We start from the raw sequence: 10565 nt of genomic DNA on the forward strand, positions 1-10565 counted from the left end.
TAACACCATCCCAAAGGGGACACTAGTGACGATCTTGGCACTGGCCCTAGCCAAACGGTTCTGTCCTGAGGGGTGACACTAATTTCCAGTGACTTCCAGGGTTGTGCCTTTAAGGACTGTTTTTTTAATTACACTTACAGTCAGGGAGGTGGCCTGGTTTTCAGGGCACACCTGGATGAGCTCTGATAAACATGTCACCAGTGCAGTCACCCAACCCTGCACGATAGGGAATATTGTCACCACCCCAAGAAATTTCCTCGTGCTTCCGCCCAGCCGGCTGGTGTCCACTCAACCCTGGGGACACTGCTCTGATCTCTGTGACCAGCCCCAAGTCTCACTGGTTGTTGAATGTGGTGGGAGGGATGTCAGGTGTCACCTGTCCCTTGTGTGGCGGACTGGTCCGCTGTGTGGCTTCACCGTGGTCTGGACAAAGCTGGGTCGTGTCCAGTTTGGGTCCCGCCGTGGGAGTCTTTCGTGGGGAGAGGCCACCGTTTCTCTTGGGCAGTTATGGAGGTGTGACCGCTCCCCATTCTGCCCGGACACCCCATAAAGGAGTAATGTGAATGTCACCAGATGTCCGCAGGCCGTCCAAGCCGCTGTCCCCGCCGAGGGGTCCTCAGCGTCCATTCCCACCCTGACCTTGGACTCTGACTGACCGCGTCCAGCGACGTGACCGCAGGACCAGTGATGGCAGCTGAAGCCTCGAGCTTTATGGCCAGATATTAAAACCAAAGCCACAGGGACTGGCGTCAGCACCAAGGGGGGACAGTCATGACCCGGCCCCGGGCCGCGGTCACAGCCGGCAAATGAGCGGGCGCGGAGGACAGAGGACAGAGGACAGAGCAGCCACAGGGCCACCGCGCTGGAGGCCTTCAGGTCTGGGCCCCTTTGTTCTTTTTCTTTTCTTGCATAAATTGTCATGGCCACAAGGCAGAGAAAGAAGGTCACAGCCCAGCCTTGGCGAGCCCAGCCTGTCCCCAGTTGAATTTGTGACCTCAGCCAGGACGCACATGACGCCATCCTGGTTCCTGGACCCACTGTCCTCCCTCCTGTTGCCTCTACTGCCACCTCAGGGCCATCTTGTCCAAATGCGCCCTCACACTCTGGCATCCAAGCCCCGCTCTGGTGACTGTCCCTTGCCTCGTGGCAGCGTCACACCGGGCTTCCCAGGCCAGTGGACCCCTCACCACGCCTTCTTTGTGGGGACCCCAGCCATGTTGGATGGGGCCCCACCCTCCTCGGGACAGCCTCAGTTTAGCTCCACTAATTGCATCTGCGGTGTCCCTGTCTCCACGTAAGGTGACAACCTGACGTCCTGAGGACCGGGACTTCTCAGCGTATGATCTTGGGGAGGTCGAGGCACAGGTCAGTGCGTGAATCCCAACACGGGGGACAGCATGCCACAGAGCTCTCTGGAGTGGCCTGAGTCTGTTTTCTGCCTTCCGATTGTCTGGGTGTCTGTACGGCCAGGAAGGAGACCAGAGGAAGTCACCGCCTGGTGAGTCCCCAACCCCGCGCTGGACCCCAGAGGACGCCGGGATGGGTCTCCCTCTCTGAAGCCCTCCCGGTCAAGTCGGGACGTACAGACTGACCCTCGGGGATGTACAGACTGCACTTTCCGTCCAATCCTTTGATCCAGTCCCCGGGGTCTTGGGGTTGGGATGAAACAGTGTTAGGTGACAGTTGGACAGACCCTCGCCGTGGACATCAAGGGCCAGCTGAGGGGTCCTGAAGGCCGCACGCAGGTCCTGTGAGCCCCTGGAGGGACCCTCATTCCCTGTGGTCCTCACAGCTCTGGGTTTTGTGTTTGATTGTTTTTTTTCGGCACCGGGATTTGAACTCAGGGCTTCACCTTGAGCCACCCCATCAGCCCTTTTTTGTGATGGGCCTTTTCAAGATAGCGTCTCGAACTGCCATCCTCCTGATGTGTGCCTCCTGAGTAGCTGGGATTACAGGCGTGCGCACTGGCACCGGCACAGCTCTCCTTTGTTTATGGGAAAGATGAAGGTTAAACCCAGCATGGTAACAGCTACGGGGGCTCCCGGTGTCCCTCCCACTGGAGTCATGGGCAGTGTCACTTTCCTGACAATGACGCAAGGAGTGTGACCAACCAGGGAGGCGCCTCTCAGGATCCAGGTCATCACAGGGGCGCGCTGGCTACCCAAGGGGGTGACCCTCATCCCGAGTCCTTCTGGAGGCTGAACTGACACCACGTGGCCCGATGTCCCCGCCAGACACCACATTGTCCACTACAGGCAGGACATCAGGGGTTAGTGGTCACTCCCGGCAGTGTAAAAAACAACCCAGACCTATTTGCCAGAAATCAACCCAGGGGCCTTGCAGAAAGACGAGTCGGGATGGGGTGTCGGAGCCCGGGCCTGCCTCGCCTCGCAGGGGTTTCCAGTCCCAGCACCACAAGGAAAAAGCCGGGGCCCTGGACCTCAAGCCCTGCGCGTGGGCCCCCAGTCCTGGGACCTCGGCAACCGTGGTCGTGGGTGGGTAGAGGGGACGGAACACCCGGGGTCCTCAAGCCAGCGTGCAAGGAGCCGCCGTGCTGGACACTGTGCAGCCCAGAAAACAAGCAATGTCCACCCAGGTCCCGCTGCCTCCCCCACGAGCCCCTCAGGACTAGAAAACGGGTGCACCTGTCAGAAAGCCACCACGCTGACGCTGGTGCCCCAGTGAGCTCAGGGTCATGGTCGTCTCTCCCCGTTCTGCCGGCCGACAGGGACTCAGATCCCAGGAAGAAAGAGGATTGCGGGTCAGATGCCCAAAGCCTGCTGGCCTCCCCCAGCGCCAGACACAGGCCTGTCCCCCACGCTGTCCCCCCCACACTGTCCCCCACAGACCTAGACACAGGCAGCTCGGTCAACACTTCATGGCTTTAGCCGGGCACAGTGGCTCACGCCTGAAATCCCAGCTACTCAGGAGGCTGAGATAGGGAGGACCGAGGTTTGAGGCCAGCCCTTGGAAAACAGTTCCTGAGACCCCGTGTCTAAGGCAAGCAGAGCACAATGGATGGGAGCCGTGGCTCAAGCGGTAGAGCGCCTGCTTTGCAAGTGGGAAGCCCTGAGTTCAAATCCCAGTCCCACCAAAGGAAGAATTCATAGCTGAGTTCCTCGAAAATCAAGCCATTTGCATCTTTCCCGCCACGCCAGACCCACGACAGCAAAACCCAACCGAGCCCTGAGCAGGGCGTGACGGACGCCCCTTCCTGTCACCCTGCGGGTTGGGACCTTATCCGCCGTCTGTATCCAGCAGAATCGTCACCCGGCTGGGACTGCAGACCCCATGGCCTAGAGGACCAAGCCGTGAGCCACAGGTGCCGGGACCTCGCCCAGGACCAGGAAACGGAGGCCGTGCCATCTGTCCGTCCAGGCCGTCCCTTTCCTGTCAGCCGTGCCTTGTCCCCTGCCTCTGCCCTCTCTCCGCTGTGTTCCCATGGCTCCTGTGTCCCCAAGCCCAGTCATCCACGGTGTGAGGACCAGTCCAGGGCGCCAGGAGCCTGAAGAAAGTGACAGATAGGTCCAAGATGCAGACGGTGACGTTTGCTGGGGACTTACAGACAGAAGCGTGGTCTGGGGTGGGGGGCATGGTTGGGGTCAGAAGATGGTGACAAAAATGACTTTACCTCAAGCTAATGTCAAAAGAGCCCGGCACCCTCCTGGCAGCGGGGTCCAGCTGTAAATGTCACAGCTCCGTGCGTTTGTAGTGTTTGGGGGACGACTCGGGGAAACTGGCCGGGGTTACTCCCAGGCCATGGAGGTGGCTGTGATTCAAGATGGCTGCCATCACGTCAAGCTGGATCTGGGTGACATCATTCAGCAGAGGTGCTTGGAGTGGCGGGATTCAGCACCCACGCCAGAGGACCTGGAGGCTTTCTTGGGTTAAAGCCCCAGATCTGGCACAGTGACTGTCCCCGTCTCCCCTTTGGTTAGCACACGGGCCTCAAGTCAGTCCAGAATTCCTGAACAGGGCCCCAGCCAGGAATAGTGTACTCTCTGGGTAATGTAGGAGTTCGAGGTTAGAATGGGATGGTCACATAGCTATAATTCTGGGATTCCTAAGTCCAAAAACAATGAACAACTCGAATGTCCATCGCTGCTCTATAGATAAATAAGATATAACACAGCCGTGAGTGGAATATTACCTGGCAATAAAAAGGCACAGGGTCCTGACACATACGACAACACAGAGGAGCACTGAGGAAACATGTGACATGGAGGAAGCCACACAATAAGGGCCACATAGCGGGCGAGTCTGAGTACATGAAATGCCCAGAGTAGGTGACTCTACAGGGACAGAAAGTCTGAGCGGTGGCCTTGGTCTGCGGCGGGGGGTTGGAGGGTGATGGCTAAGAGGTCTGGGGCTTCTTTTTCAGATACTAAAAATGTTCTAAAGTGGATTATAGTGACGTGACTATGCGGAAAACCATCGAGTGGTATTCTTGCATGGGTGGATTGTATGGTTTGTGAATTGCATCTCAAAAAACTGTCCAAGTCAGGCACCGTGGCTCACACCTGTAATCCCAGCTACCCTGGAGACTGAGGTCAGAAGGATCATGATTTGAGGCCAGCCTTCTGGGGAAAAAAGTTCATGAGACCCCATCTCAACCAATAGCTGGGCACAGTGGCTCACACCTGTCATCCCAGCTACAGGGAAAAGTAAATAGCAGGATTACAGCCTGAGCAGAAAGTGAGACCCCATCTCAAATTTACCAAAGCAGAAAGGGCTGGGGGGGGTGACTCAAGCAGTAGACCACCTGCCTAACAAGTGCAAAGCACTGAGTTCAAACCTCAGAACCACCACCAAAAAAAAAAAGTATGCACAAAAAAGGAAAGAGCTAAACAGACCAGGATAGGTTTATATGACTTAATTCTGTGTAGCAATTAAAAAGCTACAATCCCATGGGGACCAAGAAGACAATAGCAAGCCACAAAACTGAAATTCCAGGAGCAAATAAAACACAGAAAAACAAAGACCGAGAGGAGCCATGTTTGGTATACAGTAGGCTCTTAATTAATGTTGAGACGTCTCATTTTTTCCCTTAACTCTGTTCCTTCTGCAGTCAACCCAAATGATGGCAATAAACAGAAAAAATTGGAATGGATTTTTAGATGCTGGGGATGGAAGGCTGCCCGTCGTGGGCGAGGACAGACAGTCACGCCAGGGGGACGCATGGCGAGGCATGGCCCACGCTGGTGGCAGATCCTTCCTCTCTGTCTGTCCCTGTGTCTGTCCCTTTGTCTCTGTGTGGCACACAGTCCGAGCCTGTGACCGCGATGGGAATGCTGTAATAGGTTTGCTCTACTGTTATTTTTGGAGTCCTGGTCAACGATCCACCATGGCTTTTGTCACCGTGAGTTGTCACCCAAGGCTCATCACAGCCGGGAAATCAGAGTCTGTTGCTAAAAATCACAGGTCGCACCGGCCAGGCACATGCCGCCTCCATGCAGCCCTCCTGTCCTCCGGGCCCGCCCGGCCCCGATGGCTCTGTCCCCTCGGCCGCCAGCGCAATCACACACAGTCCTTAATAAAAATGACCCAAATTTCGAGAGAGAATGGAGAGCGACACGGAGCGCTAAACCCAAAGCCCTCTTGGTTAGAGCCGGCGGCCTCGTGATGTGCAGAGCTGAGCCGCCTGGAACAGCTGAGACCCCAAAATAAAGATCTGGGATTGCGTCCCAGCCAAGCCAGACAGCCGGACTCAAAACACCCAGATGCTAGGAACCCAGACCCCCGGCCTGCCTCAGCCACCCTCACACCACTGCCTCCTCCCCCACTCACGTTTGCTTGATTTTTTTTTGTCCTAAATCTCTGATTTCAGACTCTAGGCGTTTGGAGAAATGCAAATCAGACAGCGACCATGGTCCTTTTACCGTGAGGGGCTGCGCTGCACAGAGACGGCTACAGGATAGTTTCCAGCCGGGCGTGGTCGCTCACGCCTGTAATCCCAGCTACTCGGGAGGCAGAGGTAGGATCGCGAGCTCAAGGCAGAGGTCGCGAGACCCCCTCTCAAAACAAAATTTTTAAAAATCCAAAGGACTGGTGGTAGAATGATTGCCTAGTAAGCTCGAGGTCCGGGTTCAAATCCCAGAATAGGAAGGCTGTCAGTTTACTTTGCTCTTTAATTTCTTTGGGCAAAGTTCTTGTGCGTTTCACAGCAAACGGGTGCGCCCTTCCTTTTGTTAAATCGGTTCCCCGTGTCTTCCTCTTTCGGATCTGATTATAAAAGGAATTGTCTCTCCTAATTTTGTTTTACGATATTCTCAATAGCACCTTCGTCCTCAAAGGCTGGCTTCTTTACCATGGTCTAAACTTACGCCCCAAGCATATCTTTTTTTTTTTTTTAATTCTGCTGAATTTGAAAAGTGGCTTGAAAACACAGCTTGGTGTCTCTAAAAACTTGCCACAGTCCCCATTCCCCACGAGGGTCATTGACCTCTGTTCAAAATGAGAAAGCCAATGTCACGGATTCTGTTTTCTTTTGGCAGCACTGGGATTTGAACTCAGGGCCTCGGGTTTGCTAGGCTGGCACTCTGCCAGTTGAGCCACTCCACCAGCCTGGGAAAGTCGACGTCAATGGGATTTAAAAGTCAGACGTTTATGTGGGATTCTCCCCACCGGTTCTTCAAGAGCTGGTCCCAGACATAAGGGGAAGTCAACCCCGAAACTCATTCAAACAAGGGGTTCGTCATTCGTCCACATCGAATGTCACACGATGGTCTGAGACGTGGCTGCTGTCTGAGTGCTTTTTGTCCCCAGCCCAAATTCCTGTACAGAAATCATAGCCCCACGGTGTGGTGCGAGGACTCAGTGAAGTCCTTAGGCTCTGAGTAGATGGTAGGGATGGGGAACTCCTAAGGGGATTAGTGTCTCATTTGAGGGACCCTTCGTGTCTTCCACCAAGTGACTCACCTGTGACCCAGGAAAAAGCCCTTTCCAGATGCTGGATCCACCAGCATCTTGACCCTGGCCTCCCAGCCTCCAGCACCATGAAAAGTGAATTTATGTGGTTTATAAGGCATTTTACAATATTTCTGAAACTAACTGGAGCCGAGCAAGAAAATTATTTGATTTTAACTTTGTGTCTGTGTGTCCCCGACTGAGGTTGCAAGCCTCAGAAGGTTTGGAACCGGAAGGGAGACAGGGTTTAGTTTAAAAAGCTTAGGCTTGGGCTGGGTGTGGTGGTGCACACCTGTAATCCCAGCTTCTAGGAGACTGAGGCAGAAGGGTCATGAGTTCGAGGTTAGCCCAGGCTACATAGAGAGACCATGTCTCAAACAAACAAACAAAACACGAGCTTCTCCATGTGGTCAGGGAGGAGCCACAGTTCCCATAAGAGCAAGGGATCTTTTAATGGTGCCCAATATTGTCCCTTGGCCTCAGAGACAATGGCTACCTGATGTCCCACAACATGGACCTCAACCCAAACTGGTTCAAAACCCACAAGAGAACGTTAGATTTGTAGGGTTTCAGGGGAGCCACCCACAGACGTCTGTGTCCTTATCCATCCACATGGATATGGTGGCTGGGAGCCACCAGCTTTGTACTCCACAACCCCAGCCCAATCTCTACGCTGAAAGGAAGGAGTGCTACAAAAATGCCCAAGGTCGTGTCCCACAAACCAAGCAGGATACGGACCCAGAGACAAAATTAACTTGATTTAAGGACATTAAAGACAATGGCCATTCCTGACCCACCAAGTTACAAACAGAGTTTGTACAGCCATGGCCAGAGCTGCACAAAAATAAGTACTTAAACGGAGACCTAACCCTTGTAAAAAGAAAAAAATTCGCCAAATATATGAGACTGCCAAAGCTGGGAAGTCTTATTCAGCCAAATAATTACAGCTGGAATTTTATTTCCAAGGGTCTTTTTAGCATTATGGTGTCACCTATAATAAGTAGTCCTTCTTGAAAAAGAGCTAGAAGGTCCTAATTGGCCTTGGAGAAGGAATTTTTCAATGGTTTCAGGACAGAAAGGATGAGACACAGACGCAGTTACATTAATGGCTTCATTTTTTAGGGCACTGGATGTTGTTTATGTGCTCTTCGTGTTTTACTGCGCTCAGATTAGCAATCACTCACGCCAAGCACAGAGACAAGTCCAGGGAGGGAGGACGGTGCTCCCGCCTTCCCCATCGCTTTCTTTCTCTCTCCCCGGCTGAGGTCAATAACCAAAGATGATGTGATTTCTGCTGAATCAGTTTGTTGGAATTTCTCCTGTCCTCCTCCCCAGGTTAATTATGTCCCCAAATGAATGCTGAGCAAAAAGGCAGGGTTTATATCAGTAGCAGAAAAACAGTTTTCCCTTCGTCAATGGCCTTTCTTCCTACTGGGTTTCCGCTCTTTCCCTCATTGCCATGGTCTGTCAGTCAGCAATTGTCGTGGGGCTCTGGGTCCTTTTTCTAGGAAGGGTGGAGACATTTAGACAGTCTTTTTTCTCAGACTTCAGAATCCAGATGTCAAGGCCAGGTGTGGTGGGGTGCACCTGTAATCTCAGCTACTCAGGAGGCACGGGTAGGAAGATCCTGGTGCAGGAGGAGGAGGAGATGGAGATGGAGGAGGAGGAGATAGAGGAGGAGGAGATGGAGGAGGAGATGGAGGAGGAGATGGAGGAGGAGATAGAGGAGGAGGAGATGGAGGAGGAGATGGAGGAGGAGATGAAGGAGGAGATGGAGGAGGAGGAGATGGAGGATGAGGAGATGGAGGAGGAGGAGGAGATGGAGGATGAGGAAGAAATGGAGGAGGAGGAGGAGGTGGTGGAGGAGATGGAGGAGGAGATGGAGGAGGAGGAGATGGAGGAGGAGATGGAGGAGGAGGAGATGGAGGAGGAGGAGGAGGAGATGGAGGAGGAGGAGGAGGAGGAGATGGAGGAGGAGGAGATGGAGGAGGAGGAGGAGATGGAGGAGGAGGAGATGGAGGAGGAGGAGAAGATGGAGGAGGAGATGGAGGAGGAGATGGAGGAGGAGATAGAGGAGGAGGAGATGGAGGAGGAGATGGAGGAGGAGATGGAGGAGGAGATGAAGGAGGAGGAGGAGGAGGAGTGGAGGAGGAGGAGATGGAGGAGGAGGAGATGGAGGAGGAGGAGGAGATGGAGGAGGAGATGGAGGAGGAGGAGATGGAGGAGGAGGAAGAGGAGGTGGAGGAGATGGAGGAGGAGATGGAGGAGGAGGAGATGGAGGAGATGGAGGAGGAGGAAGAGATGGAGGAGGAGGAGGAGGTGGAGGAGATGGAGGAGGAGATGGAGGAGGAGATGGAGGAGGAGGAGATGGAGGAGGAGATGGAGGAGGAGGAGATGAGGAGGAGGAGGAGGAGATGGAGGAGGAGGAGGAGGAGGAGATGGAGGAGGAGGAGATGGAGGAGGAGGAGGAGATGGAGGAGGAGGAGATGGAGGAGGAGGAGAAGATGGAGGAGGAGATGGAGGAGGAGATGGAGGAGAGATAGAGGAGGAGGAGATGGAGGAGGAGATGGAGGAGGAGATGGAGGAGGAGATGAAGGAGGAGGAGGAGGAGGAGTGGAGGAGGAGGAGATGGAGGAGGAGGAGATGGAGGAGGAGGAGGAGATGGAGGAGGAGATGGAGGAGGAGGAGATGGAGGAGGAGGAGATGGAGGAGGAGGAGGAGGAGGAGGTGGAGGAGGAGGAGATGGAGGAGGAGGAGGAGATGGAGGAGGAGGAAGAGGAGGTGGAGGAGATGGAGGAGGAGATGGAGGAGGAGGAGATGGAGGAGATGGAGGAGGAGGAAGAGATGGAGGAGGAGGAGGAGGTGGAGGAGATGGAGGAGGAGATGGAGGAGGAGGAGATGGAGGAGGAGATGGAGGAGGAGGAGATGGAGGAGGAGGAGGTGGAGGAGGAGGAGATGGAGGAGGAGGAGGAGATGGAGGAGGAGGAGATGGAGGAGGAGGAGGTGGAGGAGATGGAGGAGGAGATGGAGGAGGAGGAGATGAAGAAGGAGTCTCTGCTGGAAATCAATTTCAGCGTACAGAAGGACACTCCTGTATCCAGCTGACCAGAGCTGAAGGAAAAATTCAAATAAATCATTTTTTTTTAAATCCTTTTCCCAAAGAGAAGCTGGCTTTTGTCCAGTGAGTGTGGACATCTGATGGATTTTTTTGGCAGTGCTGGTTTGAACTCAGGGCCTTGGGCTTGCTAGGTGGGGGCTTCCCAACAGGGTTAGAGTCCGGTCACGGAGTGATCAACACGTACCCCAGGTATGTGGGCTTCTTAAACGACCTGATGTGACACACGGCATTACTCCTTGACTTCAACCTCACGGGCAACAATCCTGTTCCTCAATGGCACCTTCACCTTCACCTTCTCCGTAAAAGACCTGGCAGCCTGTCCCACAGGGAACACAGGACCATGGGTCTCACCGTCCATCTTAAACAGCGAAGTCACCGAGAACAGCACTCACACGTGAACTCGTGGCACTTACAGACTGAGAGGGACACTGGGTGACAACACGAGGGCTGGAGCATGAAGACTGAGGGTCACCGTGGTCATCTCGAGCCAGTACTGTCACTGCGACACACGTGTGGTTCCCACCAAAGCCCCACAGGTGTG

This window comes from Castor canadensis, chromosome 6 (assembly GCF_047511655.1).
Source record: "Castor canadensis chromosome 6, mCasCan1.hap1v2, whole genome shotgun sequence".
In the NCBI taxonomy this organism is placed as follows: domain Eukaryota; kingdom Metazoa; phylum Chordata; class Mammalia; order Rodentia; family Castoridae; genus Castor; species Castor canadensis.